Source organism: Indicator indicator, chromosome 20, assembly GCF_027791375.1.
Source record: "Indicator indicator isolate 239-I01 chromosome 20, UM_Iind_1.1, whole genome shotgun sequence".
Classification (NCBI taxonomy): Eukaryota; Metazoa; Chordata; class Aves; order Piciformes; family Indicatoridae; genus Indicator; species Indicator indicator.
The window spans coordinates 9,653,743-9,671,449 of record NC_072029.1 but is presented as its reverse complement, the minus strand read 5'-3'; the positions used below and the strand labels follow the sequence as shown (position 1 = coordinate 9,671,449).

The 17,707-nt window shown below is 40.3% G+C and overlaps 1 protein-coding gene across 8 annotated transcripts in view; it reads right to left on the bottom strand.

Annotated features, from left to right (window-relative positions):
- The window catches only part of PARD3 (par-3 family cell polarity regulator), a 415,339-nt gene that overhangs the window by 288,460 nt on the left and 109,172 nt on the right, over window positions 1–17,707 (bottom strand). The window lies entirely within an intron of this gene.

The window sequence follows — 17,707 nt, the reverse complement described above, 5'->3', positions numbered from 1 at the left end:
GTTAAAAGACATGGAGAAAAGGACACAGATGCCAGTAGGTGAGTTTCTTTTAGTAGGCCATATTCAGCTGGGCTAGAAACAGGTCAAAGCTCCAGTTAGTTACATGAACTCATGTTCCTGAATGCTGCAGTCCTGTTAACTTCACCATGCTCTGGAAGGCTCCATAAGCAGTATGCATTAGATACTGATCCCAGCCTTCTCCATGGAGATTACAACTAGATGCATTCATCAGCACTGGTACCTGCAGCTAACTTAAGCCCTGGTGACAGCATAGTTAGTGCCATCACTGCACTCTCATCTCTAGGAGGATGGGGGCAGCCCTGCAGAATTCAAAAAGCAGAAATGCTGCAGACATCTCACTGCAAAAGTGGTTTGATTAAGGTTATGAGCTAAGAGATTCCAGAGCTAAAAATGAGACTTCAAGAATAAAGAACACCCTCATTTGCTTTAAACAATCTATTTTTTTTCTCTTTGATGTTTCTCAGCAAAAAATGAAGATATTACACTATGAGAAGTTTGCTTTACTCAACTACCACAGTCCTTCCATGCAGCTTCATTCCGTACTCATTTGGGCTTTGAGAACAGCTGGGGAAAATAGCTCTGTCCTAAATTAGAAAGTTCTTCAATCATAGGGCTTTTAGCATGGGATTTTTGTAATGGGTTGTTTCTTCAACAATTCTTCCTTTGAAAGCATATAGAGTATAAGGCTACCCTGTTATTTCCTTAAATCCTCAATTTATAGAGAAAAGGTTTTCTCCAAAATCCCTTTGTAAAAACAGCCCTCTTGTTCAAGGCTATGAACACAGGCTGCAAAATCATCACAACATATGATCTACCATGGGTATCTCCTTTAGCTTGTTTTGAAAAGTAGTATGAGAGGGGAAAAAAAGCCTGTCTTGGCTTTAAAGAGGTGCATAAAGAAAGCATGAGTTCAGAAGATAGAGTGCTCTGCTTGGAAAGTAGTGGGGACATATCTGAGGGCATGAATAAGCCAGTTTCATCTCCTTCATTTTTGATCCCTCAGCACAAACGAATAAATGAAAATCACACTGAGGGCAATGTTGTTAATAGGACTTTGGAAGCAATTTTACATTTTTAGAATGCACTGTAAAAGTGTCCCTCCTTTTCTAAGGGGACAAGGCTCAAAAAGGTTATGCTGCTTGTTCTCCAAGCAGCTGAGGCTATGGGATGACTCTGCAGGTCATACAGGAGTTTAGTATTTTATTTCTGCCACAGAGGTCAGCAGTTAAGCAGTGACGCTATGCAGTAAGTAATCCAGACACTGGGTTATTAGAGGGGCTGGTGTCACACAGCAAGATACATTGGTGAAATAAAGATGTATTAAATCTTAAGAGTTGTCTCATCTGTCATTGGAATCTTCAGCTCTCGAGCACCAAGGGAAAAAAAGTGGCTTCAGGAACCTCCAAAAGTCCAGGCTTTCCATTCCGCTGTTGCAGAATCAAAACAGCAGCATTTAAAATCTAAGGTTTTAATTTCAGCCAAGGTACGAAATGCTACCTAGTTAGCTGAAGCACAGACCAACCTTTGCAAGCTTATTAAACTTCAAGAAAATAGATTTTGTAAAATAGAGTCCTTTATTTTATGTAGTGTGTGCTGTTCGGTGTAATTTGCATGCAAAAGCCAGGAGAATGTGATTAAAAATACCCATCCAGAGACACAGATGAAAAACTTCAAACATTTCCTGATTCCCTTCTGTTCCACTCATTATTTCAATACCTCACTACAACAAAGGAATAGATAACACTTGTCCTTGACATTAGCCTAAATTATCTTCGGTGTGCAATACAATACCTATTAAATTAGGTTTACTTTAAATCAACTTCAAGCTCTGCTCAAAAGGTAAAACTCTGTGTATCTTTTTGCTTTTTGTGTAACACTTTCTTACGCACACCTCCCCCCCCCCCAAGAAATATTTAGAGGTCTTAAACAAGGTAGGGAGAGGTTTTTTAACTAACTTCATTATCTACTATTAAAATCTGTCAAAGAGAAAGGCGTTTTCCTCTGGCATTTTAAAACAACAATATATTTCGTGCATGACAACAAAAAAAAATAATTAGCACATTAGACAGTAAGTCATGTCTCCCCTTATTTAAATAAGGCTCTAAAACTCAAAAATCTTTCATGCAAATGACTGATTGTTCCCTCATGACTAACATTTTATATTATTTTAACACGTAGCAAGAGTGAAAACAATGAAACCTTACTCCCAGTCCATCAGGACTATCCTTGGAGAGTGAAGAATAAAAGATTACTGCCCAACAGGGCCAGGCTGATGGCAAGTGACATGAACCTTGAGATCCATGGAGTTTGTCTTCTGCTGTGGCAAGCCCTAGGCACAGGGGGCTTGGCTCATCAGAATTATTACATGAGCCAATGCCACATGAAGAGCTCTGGTCTTAAGCAAAAGACATCTATTAGGTAACACTTGATGGTCTATAGCACTGGAGAGCACCCCAAAACTGCTACACCACAGTTTTTCCTAAACATCTTTAGGTTTTCTGCAACCAAGAGGATGACAGTGATCTCTGTATGAAGGAAAAACAGCCTGGTGCATCCACACCCAGATCTCTCTCCATCTTGCATACACCATAATCTGCTAGGAAGATCCACTTATTTCCCACAAAACCCCAAGTTAAACAACATAGTAACTGAGCCTAAAACCTAGGCTCCCAATGCCGAAACTATCTGGAGGCACATTTTCCAAACTAATTCGGCAGATAATGTTGAAGAAAGGCATCTCACTTATTTTCTCCATACAAATTCATTAGAAATCAGATGTCAAGATATTTTGAAACTTTTCAATGACCTCTAAATGCTTAGTCCTAAAGCAGCAGGAAGAAGTGAAAAGTAAGGTGGGAGAATCTCAAAAGGAGACTAGCTGGTTAATATCATCACATTCATCTTCAAAACACATTCATTGTAAGTCAAATTCTCTTGTTTCTGTGAAATACAGGAATAAATAGCAAAAGAGATCTCCGGTATTACTCTAACAACAGTGTGTATCAAGTCCATGATTCTTGACTACTTGGTGCAGAAACCTCACTGCCTTGCAGCCTCTCTCTTTAATGCTCAATGCAGCACTCAACCATTATAATCAGAGATAGGAACATAAACAAGGAGAATTTTACTCCTAATTCATTTAGTCTGAAAAGCTACAAAGACCCAGGACTAATTTTGAAAATTAATTCCCTAAATCACTGTGGGAACTTGGACTGATGTACCTAGACAAATTAGGGGGAAAAAAAGAAAATTAATACAACCATAGTATGGTTTGGGTTGGAAGGGACCTCCAAAGGTCATCTCATCCAACCCCCCTGCAGTCAGCAGGGACATTCTCCACCAGATCAGGCTGCTCTGACCCTTTTGCAGCCTGACCTTGAATATCTCCAGGGATGGGGCCTCAACTACCTCCCTGGGCATCCTGTTCCAGCGTTCCACCACTCACATGCTAAAGAACTCGTTCCTAAACGTCCAACCTAAATCTGCTCTTCTCTCTTTTCAAATCACTGGCCCTAGTCCTATTGCTGCAGGACTTTGGAAACAGTCCCTCTGCAGCCTTCTTGTAGGCTCTTTCAGTTCAGGTACTGGCAGGCTGCTATTAGGTCTCCCTAGAGCCTTTTCTTCTCCTGCCTGAACAACCCCAGCTCACCTCGCCTGTTCTTGTAGCAGAGGTGTTAGTCAAAAGAGAGATTACATTTGTACACACACTCATTTCAAGCTACCAAACTTGGGAACAAAGTAACATTCTTACATTTCACCTTGACTCACCTAGCCATGAATGCATTTTCAAAAGACAATACAAATGTCACCCTGCCTGAGGAAGGAGATACAAATACTGTCATAACCCATCAGCTTCAACACGTGGACAAGGACTGCACTGAAAACTTCAAAACAGATCCCCTTCATCCTGCAGATGCCCTAATTCCTCCCTGTCTCCTCTGCTGATCTATCCTCTTCATTTCTCCTCTTTTCCCTCCTAGAAAAATTAAGGTTAGAAGTAGCTGGCACTCCAGACCAGGGCAGCAGGCCTGTCTCTGTGTGAACTGCCTATATCATATTTCATAGTGAAGTCAAATATTGTTGTACGGTTATTAAAATCATTCATGATTTCTATCTCTGCCAAATGGATCGTTACACTGTCAACACTCATCTAGATTATGCAAAAATATGCAGAACTTAGCATCTTTTGTTGAGCTGGCAAAACAGTATATTCACTACCAACTCCATTTTTGCACAAGGTTACAGTGTGTGTAACTCCGTTCAGAAATACCACACAAAACAAGCTGGTTGGCTTCCACAGAAAAAGATGACTTTAAAACTACAAATAAATTCTTCTGCGTAGTGCTCACTAAACTAATGGTGTTCTCATTCAGCTATAATCCCCTTGATTTTTTACTATTGTTTTATATAAAACAAAATCTTTCAGAACAAAACATACTCTTTCAAGTACCCTTAAAAATGTAAAATAAACTGAAATCTTGAGGAGCCCAGCACAAAGAAAAGTTGCTTTTCCTTTTCACCAACTGGGAGAGGCATGGCTATCTAAGCACTTGAAAATCAGCACTCGTTTGGGAGGATTTTTGTTGCTGAATTTCATTTCTTGGTAAATTATACAGCAAACTACCATGAAAACAAATCAAAGGAGCACTTGCTCTGCTTCCACACTTATGGCATAGTTAGAGATTTCATTAAGTTGACATCCATTTGATTAAGATTTGGTGATTCTCTGCTGATTTGTAACTATTTAAAAAATTACTAATTCGCTTTAAAATATTTCCACTTCAAAAATTTTAAGCAAAATATAACCACAGCCACAGCTGAAGGCAGCTCGAGGAAACTTGTTTTGCTTTGCCTAGCAAAGGAGAAGTGTGGCCAACTCTGGAGGGAAGGAGAAAACAGCTGGAGGCAGAGGGCTGGAAGGTGAGAGGGCATTACTATTAATACCATGGCAAGTAGTAGGGCAACTGGACCAGTGAGGGTTGCTGGGGTTTTTTTACCCTTTTCTCTCTTTTTAAGTGTTCTTCTATGTACACTTTGTGATTCTGCTTGATGGAAACTCTTTCTAGGCCCCAAGGCTACCTCCAACTCACCTGTTACCCTCCACTCCTTCCTCAATGTCTTCTAGCAGAAACAGAACTGAATTTGGTCTGGTTACCTCTAATGCAAGAAACATTTCTTGGGAAGCTCCAGCCATCTTGAAATTGCTTTTCTGAATCACTGTCTCATTAAAGCTTCATTTATTCATTCTCTCTCTTTCTCCTGTGGGACAATCTTTGCAATTGTATGAACTTTTGGAAAACCTTTTGGGGGTGTATCTTGTAGTTGGGTGCCACACAAAACGAATGCATTGCATAAGGCTAGCACAGGTAGCTGGGTAAAGTATGCTGTCAAAAGTAATTAGCATTTAAAAGGACTAAACAGGGGAAGCAGATAATACCTCCAAGATCTGCTTTTAATTAAAACATCCTAGTAATTCGTATTAAGAGGCAAAGACTGAAAATCAGAGAAAGCAGAGCTTCTGAAGAGAATATTTTTACACTTCTCATTAGGGGTCACCTTTCCTGATGTGCAAAATCATTTTAAAATTACCTGCCTCACTGGAGACCACTCACTTATTAAAACAACTCTGCTCACATAAACACAAAGAAAATACACATTTAATCAGCAACATTTAGGCATCCATTACTTTTTCAAATGTCCTTGCTTAAAGATATCTTGCCCCTCACTGAAAGCAAACCTTATTTCATTAGTCTCTCTGCCTGCTATATCCCAAATGATTTCTCTGCTTTCCAAAATAATTAGCAAACATTGTATGATCTATGCTAAAACACTAAAAGGGTATCAACACTGAACTCTGTAAGTAGCTAAAATGAATAGCACATAGCAGGAAAGCCTGATGCATGTAGCCTCTGCACATAAATCAAGCTGCCTTACACATCCTGACAGCTCCATCTAGCCACAGCTCCGCAAAAGTAACTTTATCCCAGGCAGAATGAATTAATTTACACTCGGCACATACCAGCTATTACAAAAACTCTTGTGGCCAGAAGTGTCATTTCCAGAATGACTTCACTATTGCTTAACGTTAGATTAACACCTTGACGATTGCATCTGTGCTTCAGGTTACTTGCGTTTCAAGGAAAGACAGGGTCAGAAACACCACATCTTTAAAAGCCCCAAAATTAGAGCATCTGGGTAACAGCAGGAAGAGATGCTGGAATCACAACTTGGCAGGAATTCCTGAGATGGGAAACTCGAATGGTCTTGGGGAGAACAGAGAGCAAAATGGGATATAAGGTAAGAACGCAAAGCGCACAGAGACAGAAAGGCGACACACAGGATGTGCCCACATCTGATGGAGCAGATGAGCAAGAGTAACAGCATGAGAGTCAGCTGCCAGAAGCAGGGTGGAAGGGAGGGGAAGCCTCCTCATTGTGAAACCCCAGCACTACCAGTTTACAATCCACAGTTTATGGACCAGCCTGTTCCACACCCATGCAGCACAGCCAGACACTGGGATGAGGGCAGCAGCACTGATCCACTGCTGGCTGGCTCCCCAGCTATGCTTTGGTCTTACAGGCTGCATGGCCACTGAGAAGGACAGAGAGCAAAAGATAGGTAATTTTTCCTCTTTTCTCCCCTGTTCAATCCATCACTGGCAGTTCTATTAATCTGAGATTCACCTTTCTGTATATACAGGGGCACTGCACACACCAGTCAAACAACATAGGTATCTCTCTGGAAAGCTACCTGCCTAACTAGCTCTGGATGCACTGCTCTGAGTGTGTGAGTATATATATATGTAGAATCTAAAAAGATCAAAACAATCTGAGGAAATGAACTCTCATTTCTTTACATATTCTTATTGTCTACAACGCCAAACACTGTTGACTTGGCTAGTGTAAAGCTCAGGCTCTTTAGAAGTGACCCAAGTTTCAGACACAGAGAATGGTTCTAACATCTTACATTAAAACACAGGGCCTCAAAATACACTTGGCTTATACCTAACTTTAGGCACACACATTTGAAAGCATTGACCTGCTACTGCATGATGATACAAAGGACTAGGCAACGTACCTCCACATATTATGATATCCTTTGTCAGAAGTGGTAAATGACTGAAAAAAGTTTTTTCAGTTTAGAGTTGTAGCTAATGCAATATACAGATCAGTGATAAAGCATTTTGTCCTTAAGCTGATCTAAATTACAATTTCAAATGCTGCTTGTTTACCAAGAATATTTGAGATTCAAATCCTATGTTAAGTCCCTTAAAACTCCAAGTGATAAATCCTCAAGTTTCAAATATGTAATAGTTCCATTTTATACATAATTCCAGAATAACTAATGCAGAAGAAAAGGAGATTAGTCCTCAGAGGTGAACTTGTGCAGCTGCCTCAAATGCAAACAAGAAATGTAAATCTGTCACACTGCTGTGCTCCTACCAAGACATGCACAGGCGTCTGCCCCAGCTAACGGCACCACGCAGCCATGGGTGTCAAAGCTCAATCTAAACTGGAATTTCACTAAATTCCCTCAGAATTCACACAGGAAAAACTGCAGTTCTCATTACATGCCAGAGCAAATGATCCTTCAGCCTAGCAGAAGCAAGAAGCAGCAAGCAAAGAGAAACCAAAAGGCAGAAGAGGGGCTTTGAGTCCTCCCAGTCCAGTCTACCCACACTCTCTGTCAGTCACACAGACGCCTTTCAAAACTACCCTCAATCACAAAAATACCAATCTCATGTGCAGAGAAGGTAAAAAGCTTAAAATGCCAAACTTTTCCACAAACATATCTCTAAGATTAAGAACATGAAAGCATACTGGAACTTGAATAAAAAGTATAATCGACCAGAGCTTCATTTCACTGTGTTCCAAAGACAGACTTGCTGCTTCTTATTCCCACTAACCACCATCCCTTGGATGTTTTGATACAGATACTTCTGAGCTGGGCAAAGTGAACGAGGGTAGCATTTAGCATTCTCAAAAAGGATGGGTTTGGCCCCTGGACTAGAGAAATAACTCCATCAGGAAGGCAAATACTGCCTGGACTGTCTCAGCCATCCCTTCATATCCAGACATAATGAAGAGACAGGAGGAAAAGAAAGGGGAAAAAACCTAGAGAGGAAAGAGAAGTTGCACTGTATTGGAAGATGATTAAAAAAGATTTATCATACATGTCATTTCTAATTTGGCACTGATAGCTTAGCATTATTTGATACAGATATTTTATGATCTCAGATGCCTGTTCAAAGAGTGCATCCTTGATACCACTCAGAGAGGAGTGGAAACAAGCACACATGTGCATTTGCGTCAGGGGAAAAGAGTGTAAGCATTTGTACAAAATACAGATGCATCATGCATGGCTCCATGCAGCACTCAGTGGACATGTAATGAACTTCCTTTTCTGGAAGTTTGTTTAACAATGGCCCTCAGGGGTTAGAGCTGGGTAGCTAACAAATGACAGAGAAAGGAGAAGAGAAAGAGAATAAGGCAAGGAGAAATGAATTGGAAAACTAAACCAGCTTTAATGAAAATAATAACAATACAATAAAATGCATACAAATATGTGCACAACCAATGTGAAACCCAACCCTCCTGATGGCAATGTTATCATCACCACCACTAACACTGTGGGCAGGCACTGAGAAGTCCCAGAATGGGCTCAGTGGATGATGGGAACTGGATTCATGAGCTGGATTCTGGAACTGGATTCAGGAATACACAATTGGGATTGAAAGCAGAACAGACAGAGTCCTTCTGGGACATTGGCCAGTGATGAGGCTTGACCATCATGATCCTTCAGCTTTACACTGGATAGGACAAGTGAATGGAATCCTTCCTCGGCAGATTTAGGGTGACCTGTCCTGTGCACACCTCCCCACAGGTGCTGCCTTTTACCATGCGCCTACGTGGCACACAAGATTTAGCAGTGGCCTTGGTCTGCACACCAGTCCTTTGTGCTAACTAGAAACATCGTCATTGTCACTACTGGAAGCAGAAACCAACACACTGTCTGCCAAAACGTGCTGCTGACTTCAGAAAGTGCACGGACTGAGACTGAGCTGAAAAGGAAAATCACTGAGCAGAATTAGTGCTGTTCTAACTCAAACCAGGACAAAAGGTAACAAAGGACTCCAGGGCAGGAGCAGAAGGCAGTAATGCCCAGGCAAGGGGAAGACTCATGGCCATGGGACACAGGAGAGTTTCAGAACCAGCACAAAAGGACAATAGAGTGACTGCAACACTGGAATTAAAGCACATGACTCACCTTCACACATGCTACCAGCACAGCAGAGGAAAACAGAGATATATCTCAGAGTCAGCACATACAAAGCAGGCTTCCTCCTCCTTGGTGGGATTTAGCAGTCATTAATTTATAGCTGAAAGTCAGGGAATGACTTGTGCTGAAGAGCAGGCATCTCAGTTGTTTCTTCTGAGGCCAATTAATTCTGTCCCAAAAAAAGCTACTGCAGCTACTCCTCCCTCACTCCCCCACCGCTGCCAGAATGCTACAATCTTTGTATCCGTTTTTATATCCATTTTTCTTCTGAAGGAAGTTTAGTTTATGAGTTTATTTTGGGTCTATTACCAGCTATATCCCATCAGATCTAATTTAGCAAATTGTATACTGAAGATGCCCAGACAGATCCCATTAAGGTTTTGGTATGTGAAGTATCCTCTGAGAAAATAATTGAGAACCACCGCTTCGGATTTCCAACGCTCCTTCCCACAAGCAAACTTCAGCTCCACTTGGGGTTTCTATGTGCTGGTCTCACCTCACTCACATCCCTACAACTCACACCTGGGTAAAGGGATTCCCTGGAGTATCAAAACGTCTACAGTAAGGGAGCAGCTGGTTAAACTCGGAGAAGAAACCACAGCCCTGAAGTCAATCACTGCAGAGCTGAAGTACCAGGTTCATGAGGACCAATGCTTTTAAGAACTCTGGTGTTTTGCATTGCTCTTCTGAGCAAGAACAGAGTGCACCTCCTGGCACAGAGCACCTCAATGCAACACAGGCTCAATGCTTCCCAAAGCAGGTCCTGGGACCATGCCACATACTCAGGCCAGAAGGACACATACGGTTTGTACAAGGAGAAGTTGCCTCTCCATCAGCTGATTGCACAGAAGTGGAAAACCACAGCAAACAGGGGGTGAAGAAATGCAAAACATGCTTATCCTTTGAAAGCACAGAACAGCTTGCATCAGTCACTGAGCCCCTCTGAAACAAAGCAAAAATAACTTTTAAGGCCTGTGAGCAAAAGGAATAAACAGTTCAGTATAGGCTGCTCTAAATATTGCATTGGAAGTACATTGGAATCTAATTTACACTTCAGTGATTCTTATAAATTCCACTTAAAGGCAAAGTACTTTTCCATTCACCTTCCAGGAAACATTGCCTAGGAGAAAGCCCTGAATTTGAGCTTTTATGTTTGGGTACAATTCCAGTGCTATTTTAAAATACTTTCTAAATTCTGTGAAATAAAACTAAGCTGAGAGAGACAAACCAATCAAATATATTTAACAGCACACTTGTTGTTTCACTGTGTTCACTTTGATCTTAGAAATCCAATAATATGAATAAATCAAAAAACACTCCAGAACTGTGCCTACAGAACTATTAGAATCCAATAAAAATTAATTCAACCAGACTTACCCAAACTGCTTATTTTTTTAATAAAATCTTGTTATAAATACAGCAGAAGCAAAAACTTCACTGATTCTCATAGATTTTGTAATTCAAAAAGGCTGTCATGATTTTAAAAATAAGTAATGAATAAAGGCATTCAAGAAACATATTCAAACAGGGTTTTTTTTCCTTTATAGCACCAAACTAAGAAGCATTTTTGCTTTTCAGTTGTTTCATAAGAAGTCCAGGATAGCTGATATGCAAGTATGTCAGGCAGAAACAGCTCAAACTGAGCTGACAGAGACTACACTTCTCTAAATTCCTCTTGCAAGGTTTACCTGCAGAGCACAATCAGATAAGGGAACGGCTACAAGTTTCAGAGTTAACAAAAGGCACTTGGTGGTGGAACCTGAAGGGATGCTTCTGCTTTTTTCCTTCCTCTAATCCCTAAATGACTGACTTTGGATCATCTCTCATTTTCTGCTCCCTCTGGTGATAAAACAGTTTAAAGACCAATGTTCAAATTTGAGTTGAAAGACCAGATCAGTGTATCATTTGTCTACTCTTCTCCCCTGTACCCTGCCCCCACTCCCCCCCCAAGAAGAAAAACAAGAAAAAGGGAATTGGTTGTTTAAAAAAAATAAAAAAAATAAAAAAATCAAGAACTGCAACTCCCTCCACCCTCATTCATCAAATAAGAGAAAGGAAATGATGCATAAAATGTTACTTTCTGTGCTAAGTCATTTACCTGCAACAGGCACTGACTGCTGGTGGCTAGAAACTAAAAGGTTTCACAAACTTTAAAGATACAAGTTGTAACTACATTCAGGCTTCATGGAGACACATGGATTACTCCTGCCAGAAAGTAGTTAGTTACCAATGCCAGCTAAACCTAAAGCAGTAGCATTTCACATATATTCTTTAAGATGTTTTTCTGATACCCCAAAGCCTGGGATTTTGCAAGAGCGTTAGCAGAACAGCTAGCCAGCAAAGAGCACCAAGTACTAAATTGCTTGGCACCTCTTCAGCAGCCAGACATATTTCTTACAACCTGTGCACCAAACGGTCTTCCACACACTCAGCTTGTTCTGTTCAGATCCTGTCAGGCAGCAGACTTCACTTTGCAAATTGACCTTAAGATTGAACCATAAGAAAACTGACTGAACTTTATCTTTCAATAATATTCTTTCCTGGAGAAGAATTGCTTAATTTCAGACATCAATCTTAGGATCTTGTTTTGAGGAGCTGGTCTCTGTGTACCATCAGGGCATTCAGTGTGCCTGATGCTGAATGGCTTTCTAGAGGGTGTAGGCTATTGACATGAGGGCACCAGTTTAGCTTTAGCACACATCAGATGTCTAGAATTAGGCAACATACTCTGCTGCAGAGGTATTTGAGAAATGAAGAAGAGCAGATAAAAATAAAATTTGTAAAAAAAAAATCACACTGTAAATAAGCTGCACTGCAATTATTAAGCTATTGGATGTTAACAAGTATAAGAACTGCCATCAAATATCATTAACAAAATATAAGGAACATTAGATCTACAGAACATATGTTCAAAGGGGAACAACCATAGTAACATAACTGCTGTGCATCATCTTAACCACATGGCCTGACTCAAGGAACAACTGACTAAAAGGCTACAAAAATGTAATTTAGGAGACTGCCATGGCTGTCAGAGTGCTCACCATGTCTTTCCAAGCCAAGGCTCACGTTTTTAAGTTAATCTGAAAGCAAGAAACAAAAGGTTACAAAATGCTCATTACACTACACATTCTATGATCCCATTTTGATTTTGATGTAGTCCAAACTGAATTAAAACAACACAACAGGCCATTTTCACATCTTTGACTCAGCAATCTAATGAGAGTTGACTGTGCTCAAGTAAAAAATGAATAGGCTACAGCAAAAATTTGGGTAGTCAGACATCTTTACTCTTACATACATGAAAAGATCTTGACAAGTGTCCAGCTACATTAGTCACACAGGCAATCAGTCAAGTGTTTATTGGTGTCACATAGAAGACTATGTGGAAAGCTACAGAATCATTTCAATTGAAATACTGAAAGCTAAGTTACAAAAAAAAATTGTGTTGAAAGTACTCATGTTCCTCAAAAACACATATGTGACATGTGTAACCATAATCACAGACCACCTGCAGATCCTAGCGTGACCCCCAAGAGGTACTAACCCTCAGGAATGATATGCAGTCTAGACAAAAGCTGAAAATAATAAGGGGCTGCCTGCCCCAGTTTCCCTGAAATTGTCCCCAAGCACAGAATAAATTGATGATCTGATTTTTAACCACTGAGCCCTGCGCTACTCTTGGCTGAAACTGCCAATACAGCCCAGTTTTTGTTTGCAGGTTACTTTAGACACAACCTAGTAATGCAACCATTATCTAGCCCTGCTTTCCTCAGTGATTAACCCCACTTGGTATTCCTGTTACGCTTTGACAATCAACCAGGAAAGAATTTCTTACCTTAACTAGGGCAGAGCTGCCACCACTGGCCTTTGGGAGACATAAGGGACTGCAAAAGTGGATGGCTGTTTAGATTAAGGATTCCAGATTTGTCTGTCCATGATTAATCACAGAATGTTTAGGGACCTTTAGCGACCATTGAGCCCAACCCCCCTGCCAAGAAGGGTCACCTAGGGCAGGTCACACAGGAACACATCCAGGTGGGTTTTGAAGGTCTCTACAACCTCTCTGGGCAGCCTGCTTCAGTGCTCCATCACCCTCACAGTAAAGTGATCATCCATCCACTTACATGCTTTGTTGTTGTGAACTCTGAATCTTCATGCCCTTACAAATCCCATGCATAGGCTATTTTCTGCTGAAGACTTAGAGTATTCACCTAATTAGACTAAAAATATTAGACTAGTGAGGTGACTGAGGTAGAGAACAGATTTCTGACAAGCAGCAAACCAAGATAGATATTTCATTATTATACATGGGCAGCAAATCCTTTCCCCATGCCACTGCCACCAGGCAAGAAATCAGGAAGATATTCCGGCATTCCGTACCTGGAAAGTGAAAAAATAATAAAAAACAAGAGTAAACATCGACTGCATGCCCTGTGTGCCACCACCCAGTGAGGGCAAGAAGGTCATGTCTGCCTTACTGCTACAGTGCTGTGCCCACCATGGAGATGTAGCCACATCCCTGAAACTTAACTGCTCGAGTTTCTGCACGCCTCCGCACATATGCCAGATCCTCTTGGAGTCTCAGGATGAATTATTCCTCATCCCCATGTCAGGCTCTTCAGAGTTTGCAGCACACTAAACAGGCTCAGGATGCCTACGCAGTTACCACTTGTTACACACCACAGTGGGCCTGAATCAGTCAGCTTTTCTGCACCAGATGTCCCAGAAAGTGCATTTCCCTGCTAAAGGCTAAACTTCACCGCAGACTTCTCATTAGAGTTTAGATCTCTTATACCACGTACAGAGAAGGTTTCAGACCTCTCCAAGTACAAAAAGCAGTGAAGCATCTGAAGTGCTGGTATCTCCAGAAGAAGCAGATGTCGGTGTTCACAAAAAGCCAAGGTGGTGTTTGCTTTGGCTTGTTTTATATAATCCCCAAAGAATTACCAGTGTCCATCTAACCAACAGTAAGGCACCACTACTGGTAAACCTATTGCTTTTATTTTCCCTAAAATCAGCTTAACTAGCACTCATTCTTTTCCTATCATTTTAGGCAGTTAATGTATTCTCTTCTCACTGGACAGAAAATGAACACATTATCTGTCCATCTTCCTGGGCCCCTGACAGCCAAATAAAACACAGTTATTACTGTCAGAACTCAAATGAAATATGCCTAACATGGCAAGAAGTTATTAGTCTGATGTTTAGAAGACAAGCCAGAAGTGGAAATGGGAAGGAAAAAAGATTTCCCCTACTTTTCTATGCTTTTCTAGGAAAGTAAGTTTGACCTCCTTTGATTACTGAATTAGGTTTAGGTTGTGGTTTTGGGGTGTTGTTTTTTCCTGTGTTGAAATATCTTGATTATCCTTTTAAAGAGATGCAAGATTTTTTTTTCTTTATCAAAATAATCATAAATGAGTGAGCAATTTCTCATTAGAAAAAGATTTATAACATTACCTTAAATATTATATCTGAAATTATACACACTATATCAACCAGGTAATGTCATTTCAGTGCACAATTCACAGCAAGGAAGATTCATGATGTGACAGATAAATCTAGAAGCCCTAAACAAAAGCAGGCACCTTTCAAATCTCTTTCCTGCTGCAGTTAAAAAAGATTATAGTAACAAAAAGCACTATGGCTGACACGTTCCTGTACAAAGACTGCCTCTTTTAACCAGGTTTGCCTATAATTAGACAGCACAATCTACTCTGCATAATAATTGCAAAATATGAAGCCACTGTGCAACAGTGAAGAAAAGGAAATGGAAATATTTTTTCTGCACATTCAAGTGGTGGGAAAAGGTGGAAATGGAAGATCAGTGAGGTATTATCTCTTGTAGAAGACTAGTGGGAAAAGAACTGCACTGGAAATTTTATGTCTTAAAACTTCAGGGGTGCAGAGTATGGTATTGGGGCCAGTCTCACCGTAACTGGCTCTCAGAGACTGGTCCCAGGCAGCCTCTATCACTCCTGTCACAGTCAGCAGTTGCCAGAATTAGTGGTCTCCAAAGGGCTTCTCTGAACATCCTTACTTTCTGAAGTCACCCAGAGGGATCAGTATTGTTTGATGATGAACTTGCATCCCTTAATGCACACAAAAATGGCATTAAACCAAATTAACTATGCAACAGGACTCAGCAGCTGGTAAGTCCACTGATACCTTCCACATACACTAAAGATACAGCAAGGTGCATGTGGAAAAGCAGTTCTCAAATGTTTCTAGAAAACCAGGCATTTACTAAGTAAATTAAATCAAGACAAACCAAACAAAAAACAAACACCAAAAAGAATCCAAACAAACCAAACACCTCCCACAAAAAGCTGATACCCACCAAAACACACAGCTGCACTCAATCCGACCACCCCCGTATTCCACCTTTAACAACAATTGCCAAAATAACCAGGGAAAACTACTTCCTTTACCTCCATTCTCTAGTCACCTGCATCTCAGGGACATCCTAAGCCACTAACAACTGTCTCTGTGTTTGGATATTTAAGCCAAAATTAAATATACCCTTAGAATACAAATATTTTATACAAATATTTTGAAAAATACCTAAATCCAGACTCTTGTATTTAGTGTTATTTATGACACTTGTTCTGACCTGCCCATATCTGCTCATTTCAAGCAGTGCATCACAAAGCAAGTGACAAAACTAACACGTTTTTCTCATTTTTATTTCTACTGCAACGTGTCAAGCTCTTCCATACAAACCTCAAAATATATTCCAAATGAGCCTGGACATCCAGCATGTGTGGCAACCTCAGGAATAACCTTAGGAGCCCTATTTAGTTCTAAAGACTTCACTGAATCTCTTTCCAAACTTAAATATTATTTATTGATAACAATAAAGTGTTTTCTTTTGGTTTTGGTTTTTTTTTTGTTTAACTGCATTGCAGCCCTTTCTGGGTTGCAGAAACTCCGAAAGAATCCAGGATAATAGCTTCTGACAGTGTGAGAACTGGAATCGTCAGCCAGGTGCAACAGTCATTTGGAGGAACTTACAAGTTCACAATATTTGCATTTTAATGTAGTCAGTCCTGGTTCTGTAACAGTGCAAGAGAATTTATACCCAACCTCATTTTCTCATAATGCAGAGGAATGACACAGGTTTCTTTCAGAGGTCTGGTTACCTCCGGAATGCGGAGTGCTTGCAAAGCACTCACTTCACTCTTTCTCCAAGAAGAGTCTCTTGCCCTTTGTGAAAAGTCTGAGTGCACAACAGAAACACTGCTTTGAATTTTGATGGGTTTCTCTCCACTTCGAGGTATGTTAGGAGGAAGGGAAGCCCCTACTCCTGTGAGAAAAATTTTGCAGTCACACAATGGTAGGATCATCGAGTATTTTCTCCTGGTCTACAAAGTGATAAATCAATGTTCAGCCCCTAACTGTTCAGATTAAAAATACAACAACAGAAGCACAACACTTATGTTCAGTTTTCTAGATGATTCTGGTTTTCATTATATTAAACCATAGAATCATAGAATGGTTTGGGTTGGAAGGGACCTCCAAAGCTCCCTTAGTCCAACCCGCACTGCAGACAGCAGGGACACCTTCCACTACTAGATCAGGTTGCTCAGAGCCTTGTTGAACCCCCCTCACCTTGAATAGCTCCAAGGACAGGGCCTCAACTTCCTCCCTGGGCAACCTATTGTAGTGTTCCAGCACCCTCATGGTGCAGAACTTGTTCCTAACATCCAATCTAAATCTGCTCTTCTCTCATCTCAAACCATTGCCCCTCGTCCTATCATTGTTTTCCCACAACAACACAGTAGTCTTGGAAAATTGCAATTCTCACTCATGATCAAAGTATTAATTGCTAAAAACAGGTTCAGCAAAACTCTTAACACCTGACAACTGTAATAGTTGTATATATACACATTTTTAAGTCTGTTGGAAAAGCAGATCTAAAATTAGCTTTTGTGAAGTGCTGTTTCACAGTGAGGTGAAATATCACCATTTGTTCCATCACAGTTTTGTTGTTTTGCTTTGATTTGTTTTCATAAAAATTGACATTTTCCACAGAACCCTAAGTTTTTATATATGGCCTACCTACCTTTTTTTTTTTTTAACAAATTCCAATAATCAATAACTATATTTAGGAAAAGACAATTCAACTTTACGTACAACAGTGATTTCCATGGTCCTTGTCAGAGGCCACCACTTCTGTGAAAGTCATCTTGGATGAGAATCTGTAGGGCTTGTATCATCTCATTTTATGAGACATAAGCATATTATCTAAACAGCATTGTACAACATATTTGACACTGAGTTCTCCAAGTCACTTAAGCAATTTAAGCATTGATATAATTAATTTTGATGTGCATCTCTCTCAGGGACTTTAATAAGCCAACTAGGAAAAATCCAAATTAAATTAAAGAAATGTAAACTGGATCTCAGA